This window comes from Phyllobates terribilis, unplaced genomic scaffold, assembly GCF_046119375.1.
Source record: "Phyllobates terribilis strain yellow unplaced genomic scaffold, ASM4611937v1 Scaffold_3__8_contigs__length_932513732, whole genome shotgun sequence".
Classification (NCBI taxonomy): domain Eukaryota; kingdom Metazoa; phylum Chordata; class Amphibia; order Anura; family Dendrobatidae; genus Phyllobates; species Phyllobates terribilis.
This window is the reverse complement of record NW_027362763.1, coordinates 2,028,991-2,055,641: the sequence shown is the minus strand read 5'-3', so window position 1 is coordinate 2,055,641 and position 26,651 is coordinate 2,028,991. Positions and strand designations below refer to the sequence as shown.

At 36.8% G+C, this 26,651-nt stretch overlaps 13 non-coding genes across 13 annotated transcripts; all 13 read right to left on the bottom strand.

Annotated features, from left to right (window-relative positions):
- Positions 1 to 3,501: 3,501 nt before the first annotated feature.
- TRNAG-UCC (transfer RNA glycine (anticodon UCC)) lies at positions 3,502 to 3,573 on the bottom strand. The gene has a single exon. It is a non-coding gene; the product is annotated as a tRNA-Gly (tRNA).
- A 1,522-nt stretch (positions 3,574 to 5,095) lies between these two features.
- Positions 5,096 to 5,167, bottom strand: TRNAG-UCC (transfer RNA glycine (anticodon UCC)). The gene has a single exon. It is a non-coding gene; the product is annotated as a tRNA-Gly (tRNA).
- Positions 5,168 to 12,203: 7,036 nt separating this feature from the next.
- On the bottom strand, positions 12,204 to 12,275 carry TRNAG-UCC (transfer RNA glycine (anticodon UCC)). Its single transcript has one exon. It is a non-coding gene; the product is annotated as a tRNA-Gly (tRNA).
- A 2,938-nt stretch (positions 12,276 to 15,213) lies between these two features.
- On the bottom strand, positions 15,214 to 15,285 carry TRNAG-CCC (transfer RNA glycine (anticodon CCC)). The gene has a single exon. It is a non-coding gene; the product is annotated as a tRNA-Gly (tRNA).
- Positions 15,286 to 17,886: 2,601 nt separating this feature from the next.
- Positions 17,887 to 17,958, bottom strand: TRNAG-UCC (transfer RNA glycine (anticodon UCC)). Its single transcript has one exon. It is a non-coding gene; the product is annotated as a tRNA-Gly (tRNA).
- Positions 17,959 to 20,897: 2,939 nt separating this feature from the next.
- On the bottom strand, positions 20,898 to 20,969 carry TRNAG-UCC (transfer RNA glycine (anticodon UCC)). The gene has a single exon. It is a non-coding gene; the product is annotated as a tRNA-Gly (tRNA).
- Positions 20,970 to 21,065: 96 nt separating this feature from the next.
- Positions 21,066 to 21,138, bottom strand: TRNAG-CCC (transfer RNA glycine (anticodon CCC)). The gene has a single exon. It is a non-coding gene; the product is annotated as a tRNA-Gly (tRNA).
- A 1,183-nt stretch (positions 21,139 to 22,321) lies between these two features.
- TRNAG-UCC (transfer RNA glycine (anticodon UCC)) lies at positions 22,322 to 22,393 on the bottom strand. Its single transcript has one exon. It is a non-coding gene; the product is annotated as a tRNA-Gly (tRNA).
- A 96-nt stretch (positions 22,394 to 22,489) lies between these two features.
- TRNAG-CCC (transfer RNA glycine (anticodon CCC)) lies at positions 22,490 to 22,561 on the bottom strand. Its single transcript has one exon. It is a non-coding gene; the product is annotated as a tRNA-Gly (tRNA).
- A 1,013-nt stretch (positions 22,562 to 23,574) lies between these two features.
- TRNAG-CCC (transfer RNA glycine (anticodon CCC)) lies at positions 23,575 to 23,646 on the bottom strand. The gene has a single exon. It is a non-coding gene; the product is annotated as a tRNA-Gly (tRNA).
- Positions 23,647 to 24,829: 1,183 nt separating this feature from the next.
- Positions 24,830 to 24,901, bottom strand: TRNAG-UCC (transfer RNA glycine (anticodon UCC)). The gene has a single exon. It is a non-coding gene; the product is annotated as a tRNA-Gly (tRNA).
- A 1,348-nt stretch (positions 24,902 to 26,249) lies between these two features.
- On the bottom strand, positions 26,250 to 26,321 carry TRNAG-UCC (transfer RNA glycine (anticodon UCC)). The gene has a single exon. It is a non-coding gene; the product is annotated as a tRNA-Gly (tRNA).
- Positions 26,322 to 26,414: 93 nt separating this feature from the next.
- TRNAG-CCC (transfer RNA glycine (anticodon CCC)) lies at positions 26,415 to 26,486 on the bottom strand. Its single transcript has one exon. It is a non-coding gene; the product is annotated as a tRNA-Gly (tRNA).
- Positions 26,487 to 26,651: the final 165 nt, after the last annotated feature.

The following is a 26,651-nucleotide window of genomic DNA, read 5'->3' as shown; positions in this document are numbered from 1 at the left end:
TCTCTTCAATTTTTTTCTCATTTTCGTGGTTGCTAAATTCTAAGAAGAAAGAAGAGCCTGAGACTTAACACGAAAAATTAAAAGAGACTAAAAGCATCACCAAATGTGAAAAACAATTCATGCGTTTTCATGCGTTGGCCAGGAATCAAACCCGGGTCAACTACTTGGAAGGAAGCGATTCTCACCACTATACCACCAACACTTACAGAAGCCATGTTTTTTTCTTACATTTTCTGCACTAACAATACGAAATTATTAGTAAAAAGTAAGACGTGCCAGGAAAAAAAAACCCACATAAGTATTGCATTGACCAGGAATTAATCGCAGGTCAACTGCTTGGAAGGCAGGTTTGCTCACCACTATACCAAAAATGCTTAAGGTACCCAGCATTTTTTTCACATTTTCTGCACTAACCCTTCAAAATTGTTAGTAAAAATTATGACGTGCCTGAAAAAAAAACACACCCATGTTTTACATTGGCCAGTAATCAAACCCGGGTCAACTGCTTGGAAGGCAGCTATGCTCACCACTATACCACCAATGCTTACAGGATCAGCTTTTTTTTTTACATTTTCTGCACTAACATTACAAAATAGTTTGTAAAATGTATGATATGCCAGAAATAAAACTACATAAGAATTGCATTGGCTGGGAATCAAACCCGGGTCAACTGCTTGGGAAGCAGCTATGCTCACCACTATACCACCAATGCATGAACCAGCTTGACTGGTTTGGGATCATGTCTGTTAAATCTGCTAAAGTTTTACTTAAAAAAACGGAGGACTGAATATGTCTTGAAAGAGCCAAATACTAAAAAGTTTAAAAACAAGGCAAAGCATTGTCCAAAACTCAAAGATGAATTCTTGTGAATCAGCTATGGAGCTTTTCCGCCAATTCTTACAATTCTCTCAATTATTTTCACTTTTTTGCCAATAAGGTAACTAAACTCTTACCAAGAAAGAAAGTACACTATGAGCCTTAGGTCAAACAGATTACAAAGAGTGAACAGCAGCACCAAATTCCCCCTAAAGATCTCTGCCATTTTTGGCATTTTTAACACTAACGCTAAAGACAGAGGAGTTTTTGGAATCAGTTATGTAGATTTTCCACCTCTGCCTACAAATTCTCTCAATTAGCTTTGCTTTTTGCCCACTAAGGTAGCTAAAGTGTTACCAAGAAAGAAATAAAAGCATAAGCCTTAGCACAGAAAGTGAAAAAGAGTCCAAACACCACCAAATGCAAAAAAACAATGAGTTCTTCAAGAATTAAACTATGGCCTATTGTTTTAAAAGCAACTACACCCACCAGCATAACACCAATGCCAACCCTGACATTGCTTTCATATTGGAGACAAACCCTACAAAGTATTTAATCAACAACTGAAGAGCAGAAGATCAGTTAGATGAGACAGTTGAAAAAAAGCTAAGAAATATTCTCTTCAATTTTTTTCTCATTTTCGTGGTTGCTAAACTCTAAGAAGAAAGAAGAGCCTGAGACTTAACACGAAAAATTAAAAGAGACTAAAAGCATCACCAAATGTGAAAAACATTTCATGCGTTGGCTGAGAATCGAACTCGGGTCAACTACTTGGAAGGCAGCGATTCTCACCACTATACCACCAACACTTACCGAAGCCATGTTTTTTTCTTACATTTTCTGCACTAACAATACGAAATTATTAGTAAAAAGTAAGACGAGCCAGGAAAAAAAAACCCACATAAGTATTGCATTGACCAGGAATCAATCGCAGGTCAACTGCTTGGAAGGCAGGTTTGCTCACCACTATACCAAAAATGCTTAAGGTACCCAGCATTTTTTTCACATTTTCTGCACTAACCCTACAAAATTGTTAGTAAAAAGTATGACATGCCTGAAAAAAAAAAACACCAATGTTTTGTATTGCCCGGGAATTGAACCAGGGTCAACTGCTTGGAAGGCAGCAATGCTCACCACTATACCACCAATGCTTACAGGGTCAGCTTTTTTTTTTACATTTTCTGAACTAACATTACAAAATAGTTTGTAAAATGTATGATATGCCAGAAATAAAACTACATAAGTATTGCATTGGCTGGAAATCGAACACGGGTCAACTGCTTGGGAAGCAACTATGCTCACCACTATACCACCAATGAATGAACCCACTTGACTGGTTTGGGATTTTGGCTGTTAAATCTGCTAAAGTTTTACTTAAAAAAGGAGGACTGAATATGTCTTGAAAGAGCCAATTACTAAAAAGTTTAAAAACAAGGCAAAGCATTGTCCAAACCTCAAAGATGAATTCTTGTGAATCATCTATGGAGCTTTTCCACCACTATACCACCAATGAATGAACCCACTTGACTGGTTTGGGATTTTGGCTGTTAAATCTGCTAAAGTTTTACTTAAAAAAGGAGGACTGAATATGTCTTGAAAGAGCCAATTACTAAAAAGTTTAAAAACAAGGCAAAGCATTGTCCAAACCTCAAAGATGAATTCTTGTGAATCAGCTATGGAGCTTTTCCACCAATTCTTACAATTCTCTCAATTATTTTCACTTTTTTGCCAATAAGGTAACTAAACTCTTACCAAGAAAGAAAGTACACTATGAGTCTTAGCTCAAAAAGATTACAAAGAGTCAGCACCAGCACCAAATTACCCCTTAATGCCATTTTTGGCATTTTTAACACTAACTCTAAAGACAGAGGAGTTTTTGGAATCAGTTATGTAGCTTTTCCACCTATGCCTACAAATTCTCTCAATTAGCTTTGCTTTTTGCCAACTAAGGTAGCTAAAGTGTTACCAAGAAAGAAATAAAAGCATAAGCCTTAGCACAGAAAGTGAAAAAGAGTCCAAACACCACCAAATGCAAAAAAACAATGAGTTCTTCAAGAATTAAACTATGGCCTATTGTTTTAAAACCAACTACACCCACCAGCATAACACCAATGCCAACCCTAACATTGCTTTCATATTGGAGACTAACCCTACAAAGTGTTTAATCAACAACTGAAGAGCAGAAGATCAGTTAGATGAGACAGTTGAAAAAAAGCTAAGAAATATTCTCTTCAATTTTTTTCTAATTTTCGTGGTTGCTAAACTCTAAGAAGAAAGAAGAGCCTAAGAATTAACACGAAAAATTAAAACAGACTAAAAGCATCACCAAATGTGAAAAACAATTCATGCGTTAGCTGAGAATCGAACTTGGGTCAACTACTTGGAAGGCAGCAGTTCTCACCACTATACCACCAACACTTACAGAAGCCATGTTTTTTTCTTACATTTTCTGCACTAACAATACGAAATTATTAGTAAAAAGTAAGACGTGCCAGGAAAAAAACCCCCACATAAGTATTGCATTGACCAGGAATCAATCGCAGGTCAACTGCTTGGAAGGCAGGTTTGCTCACCACTATACCAAAAATGCTTAAGGTACCCAGCATTTTTTTCACATTTTCTGCACTAACCCTTCAAAATTGTTAGTAAAAAGTATGACGTGCCTGAAAAAAACACACCCTATTTTGTATTGGCCGGGAATTGAACCCGGGTCAACTGCTTGGAAGGCAGCTATGCTCACCACTATACCACCAATGCTTACAGGGTCAGCTTTTTTTTTTACATTTTCTGCACTAACATTACAAAATAGTTTGTAAAATGTATGATATACCAGAAATAAAACTACATAAGTATTGCATTGGCTGGGAATCGAAACCGTGTCAACTGCTTGGGAAGCTGCTATGCTCACCACTATACCAACAATGCATGAACCAACTTGACTGGTTTGGGATTATGGCTGTTAAATCTGCTAAAGTTTTACTTAAAAAAAGGAGGACTGAATATGTCTTGAAAGAGCCAATTACTAAAAAGTTTAAAAACAAGGCAAAGCATTGTCCAAAACTCAAAGATGAATTCTTGTGAGTCAGCTATGGAGCTTTTCCACCAATTCTTACAATTCTCTCAATCATCTTCACTTTTTTGCCAATAAGATAACTAAACTCTTACCAAGAAAGAAAGTACACTATGAGACTTAGCTCAAAAAGATTACAAAGAGTCAGCACCAGCACCAAATTACCCCTAAAGACCTCTGCCATATTTGGCATTTTTAACACTAACTCTAAAGACAGGGGAGTTTTTGGAATCAGTTATGTAGCTTTTCCACCTCTGCCTACAAATTCTCTCAATTAGCTTTGCTTTTTGCCAACTAAGGTAGCTAAAGTGTTACCAAGAAAGAAATAAAAGCATAAGCCTTAGCACAGAAAGTGAAAAAGAGTCCAAACACCACCAAATGCAAAAAAACAATGAGTTCTTCAAGAATTAAACTATGGCCTATTGTTTTAAAAGCAACTACACCCACCAGCATAACACCAATGCCAACCCTGACATTGCTTTCGTATTGGAGACTAACCCTACAAAGTATTTAATCAACAACTGAAGAGCAGAAGATCAGTTAGATGAGACAGTTGAAAAAAGGCGAAGAAATATTCTCTTCATTTTTTTTCTCATTTTCGTGGTTGCTAAACTCTAAGAAGAAAGAAGAGCCTGAGACTTAACACGAAAAATTAAAACAGACTAAAAGCATCACCAAATGTGAAAAACAATTCATACATTGGCTGAGAATCATACTCAGGTCAACTACTTGGAAGGCAACGATTCTCACCACTATACCACCAACACTTACAGAAGCCATGTTTTTTTCTTACATTTTCTGCACTATCAATACGAAATTATTAGTAATAAGTAAGACGTGCCAAGAAAAAACCCCCCACATAAGCATTGCATTGACCAGGAATCAATCGCAGGTCAACTGCTTGGAAGGCAGGTTTGCTCACCACTATACCAAAAATGCTTAAGGTACCCAGCGTTTTTTTCACATTTTCTGCACTAACCCTACAAAATTGTTAGTAAAAAGTATGACGTGCCTGAAAAAAAAAAACCCACATAAGTATTGCATTGACCAGGAATCAATCGCAGGTCAACTGCTTGGAAGGCAGGTTTGCTCACCACTATACCAAAAATGCTTAAGGTACCCAGCATTTTTTTCAAATTTTCTGCACTAACCCTTCAAAATTGTTAGTAAAAAGTATGACGTGACTGAAAAAAAAAAACACCGATGTTTTGTATTGGCCGGGAATTGAACCCGGGTCAACTGCTTGGAAGGCAGCTATGCTCACCACTATACCACCAATGCTTACAGGGTCAGCTATTTTTTTTACATTTTCTGCACTAACATTACAAAATAGTTTGTAAAATGTATAATATGCCAGAAATAAAACTACATAAGTATTGCATTGGCTGGGAATCGAAACCGTGTCAACTGCTTGGGAAGCTGCTATGCTCACCACTATACCAAAAATGCATGAACCAACTTGACTGGTTTGGGATTATGGCTGTTAAATCTGCTAAAGTTTTACTTAAAAAAAGGAGGACTGAATATGTCTTGAAAGAGCCAATTACTAAAAAGTTTAAAAACAAGGCAAAGCATTGTCCAAAACTCAAAGATGAATTCTTGTGAATCAGCTATGGAGCTTTTCCACCAATTCTTACAATTCTCTCAATCATCTTCACTTTTTTGCCAATAAGGTAACTAAACTCTTACCAAGAAAGAAAGTACACTATGAGCCTTAGCTCAAAAAGATTACAAAGAGTCAGCACCAGCACCAAATTACCCCTAAAGACCTCTGCCATTTTTGGCATTTTTAACACTAACTCTAAAGACAGGGGAGTTTTTGGAATCAGTTATGTAGCTTTTCCACCTCTGCCTACAAATTCTCTCAATTAGCTTTGCTTTTTGCCAACTAAGGTAGCTAAAGTGTTACCAAGAAAGAAATAAAAGCATAAGCCTTAGCACAGAAAGTGAAAAAGAGTCCAAACACCACCAAATGCAAAAAAACAATGAGTTCTTCAAGAATTAAACTATGGCCTATTGTTTTAAAAGCAACTACACCCACCAGCATAACACCAATGCCAACCCTGACATTGCTTTCATATTGGAGACTAACCCTACAAAGTGTTTAATCAACAACTGAAGAGCAGAAGATCAGTTAGATGAGACAGTTGAAAAAAAGCTAAGAAATATTCTCTTCATTTTTTTTCTCATTTTCGTGGTTTCTAAACTCTAAGAAGAAAGAAGAGCCTGAGACTTATCACGAAAAATTAAAACAGACTAAAAGCATCACCAAATGTGAAAAACAATTCATACATTCGCTGAGAATCAAACTCAGGTCAACTACTTGGAAGGCAGCGATTCTCACCACTATACCACCAACACTTACAGAAGCCATGTTTTTTTCTTACATTTTCTGCACTATCAATACAAAATTATTAGTAAAAAGTAAGACGTGCCAAGAAAAAACCCCCCACATAAGTATTGCATTGACCAGGAATCAATCGCAGGTCAACTGCTTGGAAGGCAGGTTTGCTCACCACTATACAAAAAATGCTTAAGGTACCCAGCATTTTTTTCACATTTTCTGCACTAACCCTACAAAATTGTTAGTAAAAAGTATGACGTGCCTGAAAAAAAAAACACCAATGTTTAGTATTGGCCGGGAATTGAACCCAGGTCAACTGCTTGGAAGGCAGCTATGCTCACCACTATACCACCAATGCTTATAGGGTCAGCTTTTTTTTTTACTTTTTCTGCATTAACATTACAAAATAGTTTGTAAAATGTATGATATGCCAGAAATAAAGCTACATAAGTATTGCATTGGCTGGAAATCAAACCCAGGTCAACTGCTTGGGAAGCAGCTTTGCTCACCACTATACCACCAATGCATGAACCAACTTGACTGGTTTGGGATTATGGCTGTTAAATCTGCTAAAGTTTTACTTAAAAAAAGGAGGACTGAATATGTCTTGAAAGAGCCAATTACTAAAAAGTTTAAAAACAAGGCAAAGCATTGTCCAAAACTCAAAGATGAATTCTTGTGAATCAGCTATGGAGCTTTTCCACCAATTCTTACAATTCTCTCAATCATCTTCACTTTTTTGCCAATAAGGTAACTAAACTCTTACCAAGAAAGAAAGTACACTATGAGCCTTAGCTCAAAAAGATTACAAAGAGTCAGCACCAGCACCAAATTACCCCTAAAGACCTCTGCCATTTTTGGCATTTTTAACACTAACTCTAAAGACAGGGGAGTTTTTGGAATCAGTTATGTAGCTTTTCCACCTCTGCCTACAAATTCTCTCAATTAGCTTTGCTTTTTGCCAACTAAGGTAGCTAAAGTGTTACCAAGAAAGAAATAAAAGCATAAGCCTTAGCACAGAAAGTGAAAAAGAGTCCAAACACCACCAAATGCAAAAAAACAATGAGTTCTTCAAGAATTAAACTATGGCCTATTGTTTTAAAAGCAACTACACCCACCAGCATAACACCAATGCCAACCCTGACATTGCTTTCATATTGGAGACTAACCCTACAAAGTGTTTAATCAGCAACTGAAGAGCAGAAGATCAGTTAGATGAGACAGTTGAAAAAAAGCTAAGAAATATTCTCTTCATTTTTTTTCTCATTTTCGTGGTTTCTAAACTCTAAGAAGAAAGAAGAGCCTGAGACTTATCACGAAAAATTAAAACAGACTAAAAGCATCACCAAATGTGAAAAACAATTCATACATTCGCTGAGAATCAAACTCAGGTCAACTACTTGGAAGGCAGCGATTCTCACCACTATACCACCAACACTTACAGAAGCCATGTTTTTTTCTTACATTTTCTGCACTATCAATACAAAATTATTAGTAAAAAGTAAGACGTGCCAAGAAAAAACCCCCCACATAAGTATTGCATTGACCAGGAATCAATCGCAGGTCAACTGCTTGGAAGGCAGGTTTGCTCACCACTATACAAAAAATGCTTAAGGTACCCAGCATTTTTTTCACATTTTCTGCACTAACCCTACAAAATTGTTAGTAAAAAGTATGACGTGCCTGAAAAAAAAAAACACCAATGTTTAGTATTGGCCGGGAATTGAACCCAGGTCAACTGCTTGGAAGGCAGCTATGCTCACCACTATACCACCAATGCTTACAGGGTCAGCTTTTTTTTTTACTTTTTCTGCATTAACATTACAAAATAGTTTGTAAAATGTATGATATGCCAGAAATAAAGCTACATAAGTATTGCATTGGCTGGAAATCAAACCCAGGTCAACTGCTTGGGAAGCAGCTTTGCTCACCACAATACCACCAAAGCATGAACCAACTTGACTGGTTTGGGATTATGGCTGTTAAATCTGCTAAAGTTTTACTTAAAAAAAGGGAGGACTGAATATGTCTTGAAAGAGCCAATTACTGAAAAGTTTAAAAACAAGGCAAAGCATTGTCCAAAACTCAAAGATGAATTCTTGTGAATCAGCTATGGAGCTTTTCCACCAATTCATGCAATTCTCTCAATTATTTTCACTTTTTTGCCAATAAGGTAACTAAACTCTTACCAAGAAAGAAAGTACACTATGAGCCTTAGCTCAAAAAGATTACAAAGAGTCAGAACCAGCACCAAATTACCCCTAAAGACCTCAGCCATTTTTGGCATTTTTAACACTAACTCTAAAGACAGGGGAGTTTTTGGAATCAGTTATGTAGCTTTTCCACCTCTGCCTACAAATTCTCTCAATTAGCTTTGCTTTTTGCCAACTAAGGTAGCTAAAGTGTTACCAAGAAAGAAATAAAAGCATAAGCCTTAGCACAGAAAGTGAAAAAGAGTCCAAACACCACCAAATGCAAAAAAACAATGAGTTCTTCAAGAATTAAACTATGGCCTATTGTTTTAAAAGCAACTACACCCACCAGCATAACACCAATGCCAACCCTGACATTGCTTTCATATTGGAGACTAACCCTACAAAGTGTTTAATCAACAACTGAAGAGCAGAAGATCAGTTAGATGAGACAGTTGAAAAAAAGCTAAGAAATATTCTCTTCATTTTTTTTCTCATTTTCGTGGTTTCTAAACTCTAAGAAGAAAGAAGAGCCTGAGACTTATCACGAAAAATTAAAACAGACTAAAAGCATCACCAAATGTGAAAAACAATTCATACATTCGCTGAGAATCAAACTCAGGTCAACTACTTGGAAGGCAGCGATTCTCACCACTATACCACCAACACTTACAGAAGCCATGTTTTTTTCTTACATTTTCTGCACTATCAATACAAAATTATTAGTAAAAAGTAAGACGTGCCAAGAAAAAACCCCCCACATAAGTATTGCATTGACCAGGAATCAATCGCAGGTCAACTGCTTGGAAGGCAGGTTTGCTCACCACTATACAAAAAATGCTTAAGGTACCCAGCATTTTTTTCACATTTTCTGCACTAACCCTACAAAATTGTTAGTAAAAAGTATGACGTGCCTGAAAAAAAAAACACCAATGTTTAGTATTGGCCGGGAATTGAACCCAGGTCAACTGCTTGGAAGGCAGCTATGCTCACCACTATACCACCAATGCTTACAGGGTCAGCTTTTTTTTTTACTTTTTCTGCATTAACATTACAAAATAGTTTGTAAAATGTATGATATGCCAGAAATAAAGCTACATAAGTATTGCATTGGCTGGAAATCAAACCCAGGTCAACTGCTTGGGAAGCAGCTTTGCTCACCACAATACCACCAAAGTATGAACCAACTTGACTGGTTTGGGATTATGGCTGTTAAATCTGCTAAAGTTTTACTTAAAAAAAGGGAGGACTGAATATGTCTTGAAAGAGCCAATTACTGAAAAGTTTAAAAACAAGGCAAAGCATTGTCCAAAACTCAAAGATGAATTCTTGTGAATCAGCTATGGAGCTTTTCCACCAATTCATGCAATTCTCTCAATTATTTTCACTTTTTTGCCAATAAGGTAACTAAACTCTTACCAAGAAAGAAAGTACACTATGAGCCTTAGCTCAAAAAGATTACAAAGAGTCAGAACCAGCACCAAATTACCCCTAAAGACCTCAGCCATTTTTGGCATTTTTAACACTAACTCTAAAGACAGAGGAGTTTTTGGAATCAGTTATGTAGCTTTTCCATCTCTGCCTACAAATTCTCTCAATTAGCTTTGCTTTTTGCTAACTAAGGTAGCTAAAGTGTTACCAAGAAAGAAATAAAAGCATAAGCCTTAGCACAGAAAGTGAAAAAGAGTCCAAACACCACCAAATGCAAAAAAACAATGAGTTCTTCAAGAATTAAACTATGGCCTATTGTTTTAAAAGCAACTACACCCACCAGCATAACACCAATGCCAACCCTGACATTGCTTTCATATTGGAGACTAACCCTACAAAGTGTTTAATCAACAACTGAAGAGCAGAAGATCAGTTAGATGAGACAGTTGAAAAAAAGCTAAGAAATATTCTCTTCATTTTTTTTCTCATTTTCGTGGTTGCTAAACTCTAAGAAGAAAGAAGAGCCTGAGACTTAACACGAAAAATTAAAACAGACTAAAAGCATCACCAAATGTGAAAAACAATTCATACATTGGCTGAGAATCAAACTCGGGTCAACTACTTGGAAGGCAGCGATTCTCACCACTATACCACCAACACTTACAGAAGCCATGTTTTTTTCTTACATTTTCTGCACTATCAATATGAAATTATTAGTAAAAAGTAAGACGTGCCAAGAAAAAACCCCCCACATAAGTATTGCATTGACCAAGAATCAATCGCAGGTCAACTGCTTGGAAGGCAGGTTTGCTCACCACTATACCAAAAATGCTTAAGGTACCCAGCATTTTTTTCACATTTTTTGCACTAACCCTACAAAATTGTTAGTAAAAAGTATGACGTGCCTGAAAAAAAAAACACCAATGTTTAGTATTGGCCGGGAATTGAACCCAGGTCAACTGCTTGGAAGGCAGCTATGCTCACCACTATACCACCAATGCTTATAGGGTCAGCTTTTTTTTTTACATTTTCTGCATTACCATTACAAAATAGTTTGTAAAATGTATGATATGCCAGAAATAAAGCTACATAAGTATTGCATTGGCTGGAAATCAAACCCAGGTCAACTGCTTGGGAAGCAGCTATGCTCACCACAATACCACCAAAGCATGAACCAACTTGACTGGTTTGGGATTATGGCTGTTAAATCTGCTAAAGTTTTACTTAAAAAATGGAGGACTGAATATGTCTTGAAAGAGCCAATTGCTGAAAAGTTTAAAAACAAGGCAAAGCATTGTCCAAAACTCAAAGATGAATTCTTGTGAATCAGCTATGGAGCTTTTCCACCAATTCTTGCAATTCTCTCAATTATTTTCACTTTTTTGCCAATAAGGTAACTAAACTCTTACCAAGAAAGAAAGTACACTATGAGCCTTAGCTCAAAAAGATTACAAAGAGTCAGAACCAGCACCAAATTACCCCTAAAGACCTCTGCCATTTTTGGCATTTTTAACACTAACTCTAAAGACAGAGGAGTTTTTGGAATCAGTTATGTAGCTTTTCCACCTCTGCCTACAAATTCTCTCAATTAGCTTTGCTTTTTGCCAACTAAGGTAGTTAAAGTGTTACCAAGAAAGAAATAAAAGCATAAGCCTTAGCACAGAAAGTGAAAAAGAGTCCAAACACCACCAAATGCAAAAAAACATTGAGTTCTTCAAGAATTAAACTATGGCCTATTGTTTTAAAAGCAACTACACCCACCAGCATAACACCAATGCCAACCCTGACATTGATTTCGTATTGGAGACTAACCCTACAAAGTGTTTAATCAACAACTGAAGAGCAGAAGATCAGTTAGATGAGACAGTTGAAAAAAAGCTAAGAAATATTCTCTTCAATTTTTTCTCATTTTCGTGGTTGCTAAACTCCAAGAAGAAAGAAGAGCATGAGCCATAACACGAAAAATTAACACAGACTAAAAGCATCACCAAATGTGAAAAACAATTCATACGTTGGCCGGGAATTGAACCCGGGTCAACTGCTTGGAAGGCAGCTATGCTCACCACTATACCACCAACACTTACAGAAGCCATGTTTTTTTCTTACATTTTCTGCACTAACAATACAAAATTATTAGTAAAAAGTAAGACGTGCCAGGAAAAAAAAACCCACATAAGTATTGCATTGACAAGGAATCAATCGCAGGTCAACTGCTTGGAAGGCAGGTTTGCTCACCACTATACCAAAAATGCTTAAGGTACCCAGCATTTTTTTCACATTTTCTGCACTAACCCTACAAAATTGTTAGTAAAAATTATGACGTGCCTGAAAAAAAAACACACCTATGTTTTGCATTGGCCAGGAATCGAACCTGGGTCAACTGCTTGGAAGGCAGCTATGCTCACCACTATACCACCAATACTTACAGGATCAGCTTTTTTTTTTACATTTTCTGCACTAACATTACAAAATAGTTTGTAAAATGTATGATATGCCAGAAATAAAACTACATAAGTATTCCATTGGCCGGGAATCGAACCCGGGTCAACTGCTTGGGAAGCAACTATGCTCACCACTATACCACCAATGCATGAACCAGCTTGACTGGTTTGGGATTATGGCTGTTAAATCTGCTAAAGTTTTACTTAAAAAAAGGAGGACTGAATATGTCTTGAAAGAGCCAATTACTAAAAAGTTTAAAAACAAGGCAAACCATTGTCCAAAACTCAAAGATGAATTCTTGTGAATCAGCTATGGAGCTTTTCCACCAATTCTTACAATTCTCTCAATTATTTTCACTTTTTTGCCAATAAGGTAACTAAACTCTTACCAAGGAAGAAAGTACACTATGAGCCTTAGCTCAAAAAGATTACAAAGAGTCAGCACCAGCATCAAATTACCCCTAAAGACCTCAGCCATTTTTGGCATTTTTAACACTAACTCTAAAGACAGAGGAGTTTTTGGAATCAGTTATGTAGCTTTTCCATCTCTGCCTACAAATTCTCTCAATTAGCTTTGCTTTTTGCTAACTAAGGTAGCTAAAGTGTTACCAAGAAAGAAATAAAAGCATAAGCCTTAGCACAGAAAGTGAAAAAGAGTCCAAACACCACCAAATGCAAAAAAACAATGAGTTCTTCAAGAATTAAACTATGGCCTATTGTTTTAAAAGCAACTACACCCACCAGCATAACACCAATGCCAACCCTGACATTGCTTTCATATTGGAGACTAACCCTACAAAGTGTTTAATCAACAACTGAAGAGCAGAAGATCAGTTAGATGAGACAGTTGAAAAAAAGCTAAGAAATATTCTCTTCATTTTTTTTCTCATTTTCGTGGTTGCTAAACTCTAAGAAGAAAGAAGAGCCTGAGACTTAACACGAAAAATTAAAACAGACTAAAAGCATCACCAAATGTGAAAAACAATTCATACATTGGCTGAGAATCAAACTCGGGTCAACTACTTGGAAGGCAGCGATTCTCACCACTATACCACCAACACTTACAGAAGCCATGTTTTTTTCTTACATTTTCTGCACTATCAATACGAAATTATTAGTAAAAAGTAAGACGTGCCAGGAAAAAAAAACCCACATAAGTATTGCATTGACCAAGAATCAATCGCAGGTCAACTGCTTGGAAGGCAGGTTTGCTCACCACTATACCAAAAATGCTTAAGGTACCCAGCATTTTTTTCACATTTTCTGCACTAACCCTACAAAATTGTTAGTAAAAAGTATGACGTGCCTGAAAAAAAAAACACCAATGTTTAGTATTGGCCGGGAATTGAACCCAGGTCAACTGCTTGGAAGGCAGCTATGCTCACCACTATACCACCAATGCTTATAGGGTCAGTTTTTTTTTTTACATTTTCTGCATTAACATTACAAAATGGTTTGTAAAATGTATGATATGCCAGAAATAAAGCTACATAAGTATTGCATTGGCTGGAAATCAAACCCAGGTCAACTGCTTGGGAAGCAGCTATGCTCACCACAATACCACCAAAGCATGAACCAACTTGACTGGTTTGGGATTATGGCTGTTAAATCTGCTAAAGTTTTACTTAAAAAAAGGAGGACTGAATATGTCTTGAAAGAGCCAATTACTGAAAAGTTTAAAAACAAGGCAAAGCATTGTCCAAAACTCAAAGATAAATTCTTGTGAATCAGCTATGGAGCTTTTCCACCAATTCTTGCAATTCTCTCAATTATTTTCACTTTTTTGCCAATAAGGTAACTAAACTCTTACCAAGAAAGAAAGTACACTATGAGCCTTAGCTCAAAAAGATTACAAAGAGTCAGCACCAGCACCAAATTACCCCTAAAGACCTCTGCCATTTTTGGCATTTTTAACACTAACTCTAAAGACAGAGGAGTTTTTGGAATCAGTTATGTAGCTTTTCCACCTCTGCCTACAAATTCTCTCAATTAGCTTTGCTTTTTGCCAACTAAGGTAGCTAAAGTGTTACCAAGAAAGAAATAAAAGCATAAGCCTTAACACAGAAAGTGAAAAAGAGTCCAAACACCACCAAATGCAAAAAAACAATGAGTTCTTAAAGAATTAAACTATGGCCTATTGTTTTAAAAGCAACTACACCCACCAGCATAACACCAATGCCAACCCTGACATTGCTTTCGTATTGGAGACTAACCCTACAAAGTATTTAATCAACAACTGAAGAGCAGAAGATCAGTTAGATGAGACAGTTGAAAAAAATCTAAGAAATATTCTCTTCAATTTTTTTCTCATTTTCGTGGTTGCTAAACTCTAAGAAGAAAGAAGAGCATGTGCCTTAACACGAAAAATTAAAACAGACTAAAAGCATCACCAAATGTGAAAGACAATTCATGCGTTGGCTGAGAATCAAACTCGGGTCAACTACTTGGAAGGCAGCTATGCTCACCACTATACCACCAACACTTACAGAAGCCATGTTTTTTTCTTACATTTTCTGCACTAACAATACGAAATTATTAGTAAAAAGTAAGACGTGCCAGGAAAAAAACCCCCACATAAGTATTGCATTGACCAGGAATCAATCGCAGGTCAACTGCTTGGAAGGCAGGTTTGCTCACCACTATACCAAAAATGCTTAAGGTACCCAGCATTTTTTTCACATTTTCTGCACTAACCCTACAAAATTGTTAGTAAAAAGTATGACGTGCCTGAAAAAAAAAACCACCGATGTTTCGTATTGGCTGGGAATTGAACCCGGGTCAACTGCTTGGAAGGCAGCTATGCTCACCACTATACCACCAATGCTTACAGGATCAGCTTTTTTTTTACATTTTCTGCACTAACATTACAAAATAGTTTGTAAAATGTATGTTATGCCAGAAATAAAACTACATAAGTATTGCATTGGCCGGGAATCGAACCCAGGTCAACTGCTTGGGAAGCAGCTATGCTCACCACTATACCACCAATGCATGAACCAACTTGACTGGTTTGGGATTATGGCTGTTAAATCTGCTAAAGTTTTACTTAAAAAAAGGAGGACTGAATATGTCTTGAAAGAGCCAATTACTAAAAAGTTTAAAAACAAGGCAAAGCATTTTCCAAAACTCAAAGATGAATTCTTGTGAATCAGCTATGGAGCTTTTCCACCAATTCTTACAATTCTCTCAATTATTTTCACTTTTTTGCCAATAAGGTAACTAAACTCTTACCAAGAAAGAAAGTACACTATGAGCCTTAGCTCAAAAAGATTACAAAGAGTCAGCACCAGCACCAAATTACCCCTAAAGACCTCTGCCATTTTTGGCATTTTTAACACTAACTCTAAAGACAGAGTAGATTTTGGAATCAGTTATGTAGCTTTTCCACCTCTGCCTACAAATTCTCTCAATTAGCTTTGCTTTCTGCCCACTAAGTTAGCTAAAGTGTTACCAAGAAAGAAATCAAAGCATAAGCCTTAGCACAGAAAGTGAAAAAGATTCCAAACACCACCAAATGCAAAAAAACAATGAGTTCTTCAAGAATTAAACTATGGCCTATTGTTTTAAAAGCAACTACACCCACCAGCATAACACCAATGCCAACCCTGACATTGCTTTTATATTGGAGACTAACCTTACAAAGTGTTTAATCAACAACTGAAGAGCAGAAGATCAGTTAGATGAGACAGTTGAAAAAAAGCTAAGAAATATTCTCTTCAAATTTTTTCTCATTTTCGTGGTTGCTAAACTCTAAGAAGAAAGAAGAGCCTGAGACTTAACACGAAAAATTAAAACAGACTAAAAGCATCACCAAATGTGAAAAACAATTCATGCGTTGGCTGAGAATCGAACTTGGATCAACTACTTGGAAAGCAGCGATTCTCACCACTATACCACCAACACTTACAGAAGCCATGTTTTTTTCTTACATTTTCTGCACTAGCAATACGAAATTATTAGTAAAAAGTAAGACGTGCCAGGAAAAAAACCCCCACATAAGTATTGCATTGACCAGGAATCAATCGCAGGTCAACTGCTTGGAGGGCAGGTTTGCTCACCACTATACCAAAAATGCTTAAGGTACCCAGCATTTTTTTCACATTTTCTGCACTAACCCTACAAAATTGTTAGTAAAAAGTATGACGTGCCTGAAAAAAAAAACACCGATGTTTTGTATTGGCAGGGAATTAAACCCGAGTCAACTGCTTGGAAGGCAGCTATGCTCACCACTATACCACCAATGCTTACAAGACCAGCTTTTTTTTTTACATTTTCTGCACTAACATTACAAAATAGTTTGTAAAATGTATGATATGCCAGAAATAAATCTACATAAGTATTGCAATGGCCGGGAATCAAACCCGGGTCAACTGGTTAGGAAGCAGCTATGCTCACCACTATACCACCAATGCATGAACCCACTTGACTGGTTTGGGATTTTGGCTGTTAAATCTGCTAAAGTTTTACTTAAAAAAGGAGGACTGAATATGTCTTGAAAGAGCCAATTACTAAAAAGTTTAAAAACAAGGCAAAGCATTGTCCAAAACTCAAAGATGAATTCTTGTGAATCAGCTATGGAGCTTTTCCACCAATTCTTACATTTCTCTCAATTATTTTCACTTTTTTGCCAATAAGATAACTAAACTCTTACCAAGAAAGAAAGTACACTATGAGCCTTAGCTCAAACAGATTACAAAGAGTCAACAGCAGCACCAAATTCCCCCTAAAGACCTCTGCCATTTTTGGCATTTTTAACACTAACTCTAAAGACAGAGGAGTTTTTGGAATCAGTTATGTAGCTTTTCCACCTCTGCCTACAAATTCTCTCAATTAGCTTTGCTTTCTGCCCACTAAGGTAGCTAAAGTGTTACCAAGAAAGAAATTAAAGCATAAGCCTTAGCACAGAAAGTGAAAAAGATTCCAAACACCACCAAATGCAAAAAACAATGAGTTCTTCAAGAATTAAACTATGGCCTATTGTTTAAAAAGCAACTACACCCACCAGCATAACACCAATGCCAACCCTGACATTGCTTTCGTATTGGAGACTAACCCTACAAAGTATTTAATCAACAACTGAACAGCAGAAGATCAGTTAGATGAGACAGTTGAAAAAAATCTAAGAAATATTCTCTTCAATTTTTTTCTCATTTTCGTGGTTGCTAAACTCTAAGAAGAAAGAGGAGCATGAGCCTTAACACGAAAAATTAAAACAGACTAAAAGCATCACCAAATGTGAAAAACAATTCATGCGTTGGCAGGGAATTGAACCCGGGTCAAATGCTTGCAAGGCAGATATGCTGACCACTATACCACCAACACTTTCAGAAGTCATGTTTTTTTCTTACATTTTCTGCACTAACAATACAAAATTATTAGTAAAAAGTAAGACGTGCCAGGAAAAAAAAACCCACATAAGTATTGCATTGACCAGGAATCAATCGCAGGTCAACTGCTTGGAAGGCAGGTTTGCTCACCACTATACCAAAAATGCTTAAGGTACCCAGCATTTTTTTCACATTTTCTGCACTAACCCTACAAAATTGTTAGTAAAAATTATGACGTGCCTGAAAAAAAAACACACCCATGTTTTGCATTGGCCAGGAATCGAACCCGGGTCAACTGCTTGGAAGGCAGCTATGCTCACCACTATACCACCAATGCTTACAGGATCAGCTTTTTTTTTTACATTTTCTGCACTAACATTACAAAATAGTTTGTAAAATGTATGATATGCCAGAAATAAAACTACATATGTATTGCATTGGCCGGGAATCGAACCCAGGTTAACTGCTTGGGAAGCAACTATGCTCTCCACTATACCACCAATGCATGAACAAACTTGAGGGATTTGGGATTATGGCTGTTAAATCTACTAAAGTTTTACTTAAAAAAAGGAGAACTGAATATGTCTTGAAAGAGCCAATTACTAAAAAGTTTAAAAACAAGGCAAAGCATTGTCCAAAACTCAGAGATGAATTCTTGTGAATCAGCTATGGAGCTTTTCCACCAATTCTTACAATTCTCTCAATTATTTTCACTTTTTTACCAATAAGGTAACTAAACTCTTACCAAGAAAGAAAGTACACTATGATCCTTAGCTCAAAAAGATTACAAAGAGTCTGCACCAGCACCAAATTACCCCTAAAGACCTCTGCCATTTTTGGCATTTTTAACACTAACTCTAAAGACAGAGGAGTTTTTGGAATCAGTTATGTAGCTTTTCCACCTCTGCCTACAAATTCTCTCAATTAGCTTTGCTTTCTGCCCACTAAGGTAGCTAAAGTGTTACCAAGAAAGAAATAAAAGTATAAGCCTTAGCACAGAAAGTGAAAAAGAGTCCAAACACCACCAAATGCAAAAAAACAATGAGTTCTTCAAGAATTAAACTATGGCCTATTGTTTTAAAAGCAACTACACCCACCAGCATAACACCAATGCCAACCCTGACATTGCTTTTATATTGGAGACTAACCTTACAAAGTGTTTAATCAACAACTGAAGAGCAGAAGATCAGTTAGATGAGACAGTTGAAAAAAAGCTAAGAAATATTCTCTTCAATTTTTTTCTCATTTTCGTGGTTGCTAAACTCTAAGAAGAAAGAAGAGCCTGAGACTTAACACGAAAAATTAAAACAGACTAAAAGCATCACCAAATGTGAAAAACAATTCAAGCGTTGGCTGAGAATCAAACTTGGATCAACTACTTGGAAGGCAGCTATGCTCACCACTATACCACCAACACTTACAGAAGCCATGTTTTTTTCTTACATTTTCTGCACTAACAATACGAAATTATTAGTAAAAAGTAAGACGTGCCAGGAAAAAAACCCCCACATAAGTATTGCATTGACCAGGAATCAATCGCAGGTCAACTGCTTGGAGGGAAGGTTTGCTCACCACTATACCAAAAATGCTTAAGGTACCCAGCATTTTTTTCACATTTTTTGCACTAACCCTACAAAATTGTTAGTAAAAAGTATGACGTGCCTGAAAAAAAAAAACACACATGTTTTTTATAGGCAGGGAATTGAACCCGGGTCAACTGCTTGGAAGGCAGCTATGCTCACCACTATACCACCAATGCTTACATGGTCAGCTTTTTTTTTTACATTTTCTGCACTAACATTACAAAATAGTTTGTAAAATGTATGATATGCCAGAAATAAAACTACATAAGTATTGCGTTGGCTGGAAATCGAACCCGGGTCAACTGCTTGGGAAGCAGCTATGCTCACCACTATACCACCAATGCTTACAGGATCAGCTTTTTTTTTACATTTTCTGCACTAACATTACAAAATAGTTTGTAAAATGTATGATATGCCAGAAATAAAACTACATAAGTATTGCATTGGCCGGGAATAGAATCCGGGTCAACTGCTTGGGAAGCAGCTATGCTCACCACTATACCACCAATGCAAGAACCAACTTGACTGGTTTGGGATTATGGCTGTTAAATCTGCTAAAGTTTTACTTAGAAAAAGGAGGACTGAATATGTCTTGAAAGAGCCAATTACGAAAAAGTTTAAAAACAAGGCAAAGCATTGTCCAAAACTCAAAGATGAATTCTTGTGAATCAGCTATGTAGCTTTTCCACCAATTCTTACAATTCTCTCAGTTATTTTCACTTTTTTGCAATAAGGTATCTAAACTCTTACCAAGAAAGAAAGTACACTATGAGCCTTAGCTCAAACAGATTACAAAGAGTCAAAAGCAGCACCAAATTCCCCCTAAAGACCTCTGCCATTTTTGGCATTTTTAACACTAACTCTAAAGACAGAGGAGTTTTTGGAATCAGTTATGTAGCTTTTCCACCGCTGCCTACAAATTCTCTCAATTAGCTTTGCTTTCTGCCCACTAAGGTAGCTAAAGTGTTACCAAGAAAGAAATAAAAGCATATGCCTTAGCACAGAAAGTGAAAAAGATTCCAAACACCACCAAATGCAAAAAAACAATGAGTTCTTCAAGAATTAAACTATGGCCTATTGTTTTAAAAGCAACTACACCCACCAGCATAACACCAATGCCAACCCTGACATTGCTTTCGTATTGGAGACTAACCCTACAAAGTATTTAATCAACAACTGAAGAGCAGAAGATCAGTTAGATGAGACAGTTGAAAAAAATCTAAGAAATATTCTCTTCAATTTTTTTCTCATTTTCGTGGTTGCTAAACTCTAAGAAGAAAGAAGAGCATGAGCCTTAACACGAAAAATTAAAACAGACTAAAAGCATCACTAAATATGAAAAATAATTCATGCGTTGGCTGAGAATCGAACTCGGTTCAACTACTTGGAAGGCAGCTATGCTCACCACTATACCACCAACACTTACAGAAGCCATGTTTTTTTCTTACATTTTCTGCACTAACAATACAAAATTATTAGTAAAAAGTAAGACGTGCCAGGAAAAAAAAAACCCACATAAGTATTGCATTGACCAGGAATCAATCGCAGGTCAACTGCTTGGAAGGCAGGTTTGCTCACCACTATACCAAAAATGCTTAAGGTACCCAGCATTTTTTTCACATTTTCTGCACTAACCCTACAAAATTGTTAGTAAAAATTATGACGTGCCTGAAAAAAAAACACACCCATGTTTTGCATTGGCCGGGAATCGAACCCGGGTCAACTGCTTGGAAGGCAGCTATGCTCACCACTACACCACCAATGCTTACAGGATCAGCTTTTTTTTTTACATTTTCTGCACTAACATTACAAAATAGTTTGTAAAATGTATGATATGCCAGAAATAAAACTACATAAGTATTGCATTGGCCGGGAATCGAACCCGGGTCAACTGCTTGGGAAGCAGCTATGACTCACCACTATACCACCAATGCATGAACCAACTTGACTGGTTTGGGATTATGGCCGTTAAATCTGCTAAAGTTTTACTTAGAAAAAGGAGGACTGAATATGTCTTGAAAGAGCAAATTACTAAAAAGTTTAAAAACAAGGCAAAGCATTGTCCAAAACTCAAAGATGAATTCTTGTGAATCAGCTATGGAGCTTTTCCACCAATTCTTACAATTCTCTCAATTAGTTTCACTTTTTTGACAATAAGGTAACTAAACTCTTACCAAGAAAGAAAGTACACTATGAGCCTTAGCTCAAACAGATTACAAAGAGTCAACAGCAGCACCAAATTCCCCCTAAAGACCTCTGCCATTTTTGGCATTTTTAACACTAACTCTAAAGACAGAGGAGTTTTTGGAATCAGTTATGTAGCTTTTCCACCTCTGCATACAAATTCTCTCAATTAGCTTTGCTTTCTGCCCACTAAGGTAGCTAAAGTGTTACCAAGAAAGAAATAAAAGCATAAGCCTTAGCACAGAAAGTGAAAAAGATTCCAAACACCACCAAATGGAAAAAAACAATGAGTTCTTCAAGAATTAAACTATGGCCTATTGTTTTAAAAGCAACTACACCCACCAGCATAACACCAATGCCAACCCTGACATTGCTTTCGTATTGGAGACTAACCCTACAAAGTATTTAATCAACAACTGAAGAGCAGAAGATCAGTTAGATGAGACAGTTGAAAAAAATCTAAGAAATATTCTCTTCAATTTTTTTCTCATTTTCGTGGTTGCTAAACTCTAAGAAGAAAGAAGAGCATGAGCCTTAACACGAAAAATTAAAACAGACTAAAAGCATCACCAAATGTGAAAAACAATTCATGCATTGGCCAGGAATTGAACCCTGGTCAACTGCTTGGAAGGCAGCTATGCTCATCACTATACCACCAACACTTACAGAAGCCATGTTTTTTTCTTACATTTTCTGCACTAACAATACAAAATTATTAGTCAAAAGTAAGACGTGCCAGGAAAAAAAAAACCCACATAAGTATTGCATTGACCAGGAATCAATCGCAGGTCAACTGCTTGGAAGGCAGGTTTGCTCACCACTATACCAAAAATGGTTAAGGTACCCAGCATTTTTTTCACATTTTCTGCACTAACCCTACAAAATTGTTAGTAAAAATTATGACGTGCCTGAAAAAAAAACACACCCACGTTTTGCATTGGCCGGGAATCGAACCCGGGTCAACTGCTTGGAAGGCAGCTATGCTCACCACTATACCACCAATGCTTACAGGATCAGCTTTTTTTTTTACATTTTCTGCACTAACATTACAAAATAGTTTGTAAAATGTATGATATGCCAGAAATAAAACTACATAATTATTGCATTGGCCGGGAATCAAACCCAGGTTAACTGCTTGGGAAGCAGCTATGCTCACCACTATACCACCAATGCATGAACCAACTTGACTGGTTTGGGATTATGGCCGTTAAATCTGCTAAAGTTTTACTTAGAAAAAGGAGGACTGAATATGTCTTGAAAGAGCCAATTACTAAAAAGTTTAAAAACAAGGCAAAGCATTGTCCAAAACTCAAAGATGAATTCTTGTGAATCAGCTATGGAGCTTTTCCACCAATTCTTACAATTCTCTCAATTATTTTCACTTTTTTGCAATAAGGTAACTAAACTCTTACCAAGAAAGAAAGTACACTATGAGCCTTAGCTCAAACAGATTACAAAGAGTCAAAAGCAGCACCAAATTCCCCCTAAAGACCTCTGCCATTTTTGGCATTTTTAACACTAACTCTAAAGACAGAGGAGTTTTTGGAATCAGTTATGTAGCTTTTCCACCTCTGCCTACAAATTCTCTCAATTAGCTTTGCTTTCTGCCCACTAAGGTAGCTAAAGTGTTACCAAGAAAGAAATAAAAGCATAAGCCTTAGCACAGAAAGTGAAAAAGATTCCAAACACCACCAAATGGAAAAAAACAATGAGTTCTTCAAGAATTAAACTATGGCCTATTGTTTTAAAAGCAACTACACCCACCAGCATAACACCAATGCCAACCCTCACATTGCTTTCGTATTGGAGACTAACCCTACAAAGTATTTAATCAACAACTGAAGAGCAGAAGATCAGTTAGATGAGACAGTTGAAAAAAATCTAAGAAATATTCTCTTCAATATTTTTCTCATTTTCGTGGTTGCTAAACTCTAAGAAGAAAGAAGAGCATGAGCCTTAACACGAAAAATTAAAACAGACTAAAAGCATCACCAAATGTGAAAAACAATTCATGCGTTGGCCAGGAATTGAATCCGGGTCAACTGCTTGGAAGGCAGCTATGCTCACCACTATACCACCATCACTTACAGAAGCCATGTTTTTTTCTTACATTTTCTGCACTAACAATACAAAATTATTAGTAAAAAGTAAGACGTGCCAGGAAAAAATAAAAACTACATAAGTATTGCATTGGCCGGGAATCGAACCTGGGTCAACTGCTTGGGAAGCAGCTATGCTCACCACTATACCACCAATGCATGAACCAACTTGACTGGTTTGGGATTATGGCCGTTAAATCTGCTAAAGTTTTACTTAGAAAAAGGAGGACTGAATATGTCTTGAAAGAGCCAATTACTAAAAAGTTTAAAAACAAGGCAAAGCATTGTCCAAAACTCAAAGATGAATTCTTGTGAATCAGCTATGGAGCTTTTCCACCAATTCTTACAATTCTCTCAATTAGTTTCACTTTTTTGACAATAAGGTAACTAAACTCTTACCAAGAAAGAAAGTACACTATGAGCCTTAGCTCAAACAGATTACAAAGAGTCAACAGCAGCACCAAATTCCCCCTAAAGACCTCTGCCATTTTTGGCATTTTTAACACTAACTCTAAAGACAGAGGAGTTTTTGGAATCAGTTATGTAGCTTTTCCACCTCTGCCTACAAATTCTCTCAATTAGCTTTGCTTTCTGCCTACTAAGGTAGCTAAAGTGTTACCAAGAAAGAAATAAAAGCATAAGCCTTAGCACAGAAAGTGAAAAAGATTCCAAACACCACCAAATGGAAAAAAACAATGAGTTCTTCAAGAATTAAACTATGGCCTATTGTTTTAAAAGCAACTACACCTACCAGCATAACACCAATGCCAACCCTGACATTGCTTTCGTATTGGAGACTAACCCTACAAAGTATTTAATCAACAACTGAAGAGCAGAAGATCAGTTAGATGAGACAGTTGAAAAAAATCTAAGAAATGTTCTCTTCAATTTTTTTCTCATTTTCGTGGTTGCTAAACTCTAAGAAGAAAGAAGAGCATGAGCCTTAACACGAAAAATTAAAACAGACTAAGAGCATCACCAAATGTGAAAAACAATTCATGCATTGGCCAGGAATTGAACCCGGGTCAACCGCTTGGAAGGCAGCTATGCTCACCACTATACCACCAACACTTACAGAAGCCATGTTTTTTTCTTACATTTTCTGCACTAACAATACAAAATTATTAGTAAAAAGTAAGACGTGCCAGGAAAAAAAAAACCCACATAAGTATTGCATTGACCAGGAATCAATCGCAGGTCAACTGCTTGGAAGGCAGGTTTGCTCACCACTATACCAAAAATGCTTAAGGTACCCAGCATTTTTTTCACATTTTCTGCACTAACCCTACAAAATTGGTAGTAAAAATTATGACGTGCCTGAAAAAAAAACACACCCATGTTTTGCATTGGCCGGGAATCGAACCCGGGTCAACTGCTTGGAAGGCAGCTATGCTCACCACTATACCACCAATGCTTACAGGATCAGCTTTTTTTTTTACATTTTCTGCACTAACATTACAAAATAGTTTGTAAAATGTATGATATGCCAGAAATAAAACTACATAATTATTGCATTGGCCGGGAATCAAACCCAGGTTAACTGCTTGGAAAGCAGCTATGCTCACCACTATACCACCAATGCATGAACCAACTTGACTGGTTTGGGATAATGGCCGTTAAATCTGCTAAAGTTTTACTTAGAAAAAGGAGGACTGAATATGTCTTGAAAGAGCCAATTACTAAAAAGTTTAAAAACAAGGCAAAGCATTGTCCAAAACTCAAAGATGAATTCTTGTGAATCAGCTATGGAGCTTTTCCACCAATTCTTACAATTCTCTCAATTATTTTCACTTTTTTGCAATAAGGTAACTAAACTCTTACCAAGAAAGAAAGTACACTATGAGCCTTAGCTCAAACAGATTACAAAGAGTCAAAAGCAGCACCAAATTCCCCCTAAAGACCTCTGCCATTTTTGGCATTTTTAACACTAACTCTAAAGACAGAGGAGTTTTTGGAATCAGTTATGTAGCTTTTCCACCTCTGCCTACAAATTCTCTCAATTAGCTTTGCTTTCTGCCCACTAAGGTAGCTAAAGTGTTACCAAGAAAGAAATAAAAGCATAAGCCTTAGCACAGAAAGTGAAAAAGATTCCAAACACCACCAAATGGAAAAAAACAATGAGTTCTTCAAGAATTAAACTATGGCCTATTGTTTTAAAAGCAACTACACCCACCAGCATAACACCAATGCCAACCCTCACATTGCTTTCGTATTGGAGACTAACCCTACAAAGTATTTAATCAACAACTGAAGAGCAGAAGATCAGTTAGATGAGACAGTTGAAAAAAATCTAAGAAATATTCTCTTCAATATTTTTCTCATTTTCGTGGTTGCTAAACTCTAAGAAGAAAGAAGAGCATGAGCCTTAACACGAAAAATTAAAACAGACTAAAAGCATCACCAAATGTGAAAAACAATTCATGCGTTGGCCAGGAATTGAACCCGGGTCAACTGCTTGGAAGGCAGCTATGCTCACCACTATGCCACCAACACTTACAGAAGCCATGTTTTTTTCTTACATTTTCTGCACTAACAATACAAAATTATTAGTAAAAAGTAAGACGTGCCAGGAAAAAAAACCCACATAAGTATTGCATTGACCAGGAATCAATCGCAGGTCAACTGCTTGGAAGGCAGGTTTGCTCACCACTATACCAAAAATGCTTAAGGTACAAAGCATTTTTTTCACATTTTCTGCACTAACCCTACAAAATTGTTAGTAAAAATTATGACGTGCCTGAAAAAAAAACACACCCATGTTTTGCATTGGCCGGGAATCGAACCCGGGTCAACTGCTTGGAAGGCAGCTATGCTCACCACTATACCACCAATGCTTACAGGATCAGCTTTTTTTACATTTTCTGCACTAACATTACAAAATAGTTTGTAAAATGTATGATATGCCAGAAATAAAACTACATAAGTATTGCATTGGCCGGGAATCGAACCCGGGTCAACTGCTTGGGAAGCAGCTATGCTCACCACTATACCACCAATGCATGAACCAACTTGACTGGTTTGGGATTATGGCCGTTAAATCTGCTAAAGTTTTACTTAGAAAAAGGAGGACTGAATATGTCTTGAAAGAGCCAATTACTAAAAAGTTTAAAAACAAGGCAAAGCATTGTCCAAAACTCAAAGATGAATTCTTGTGAATCAACTAT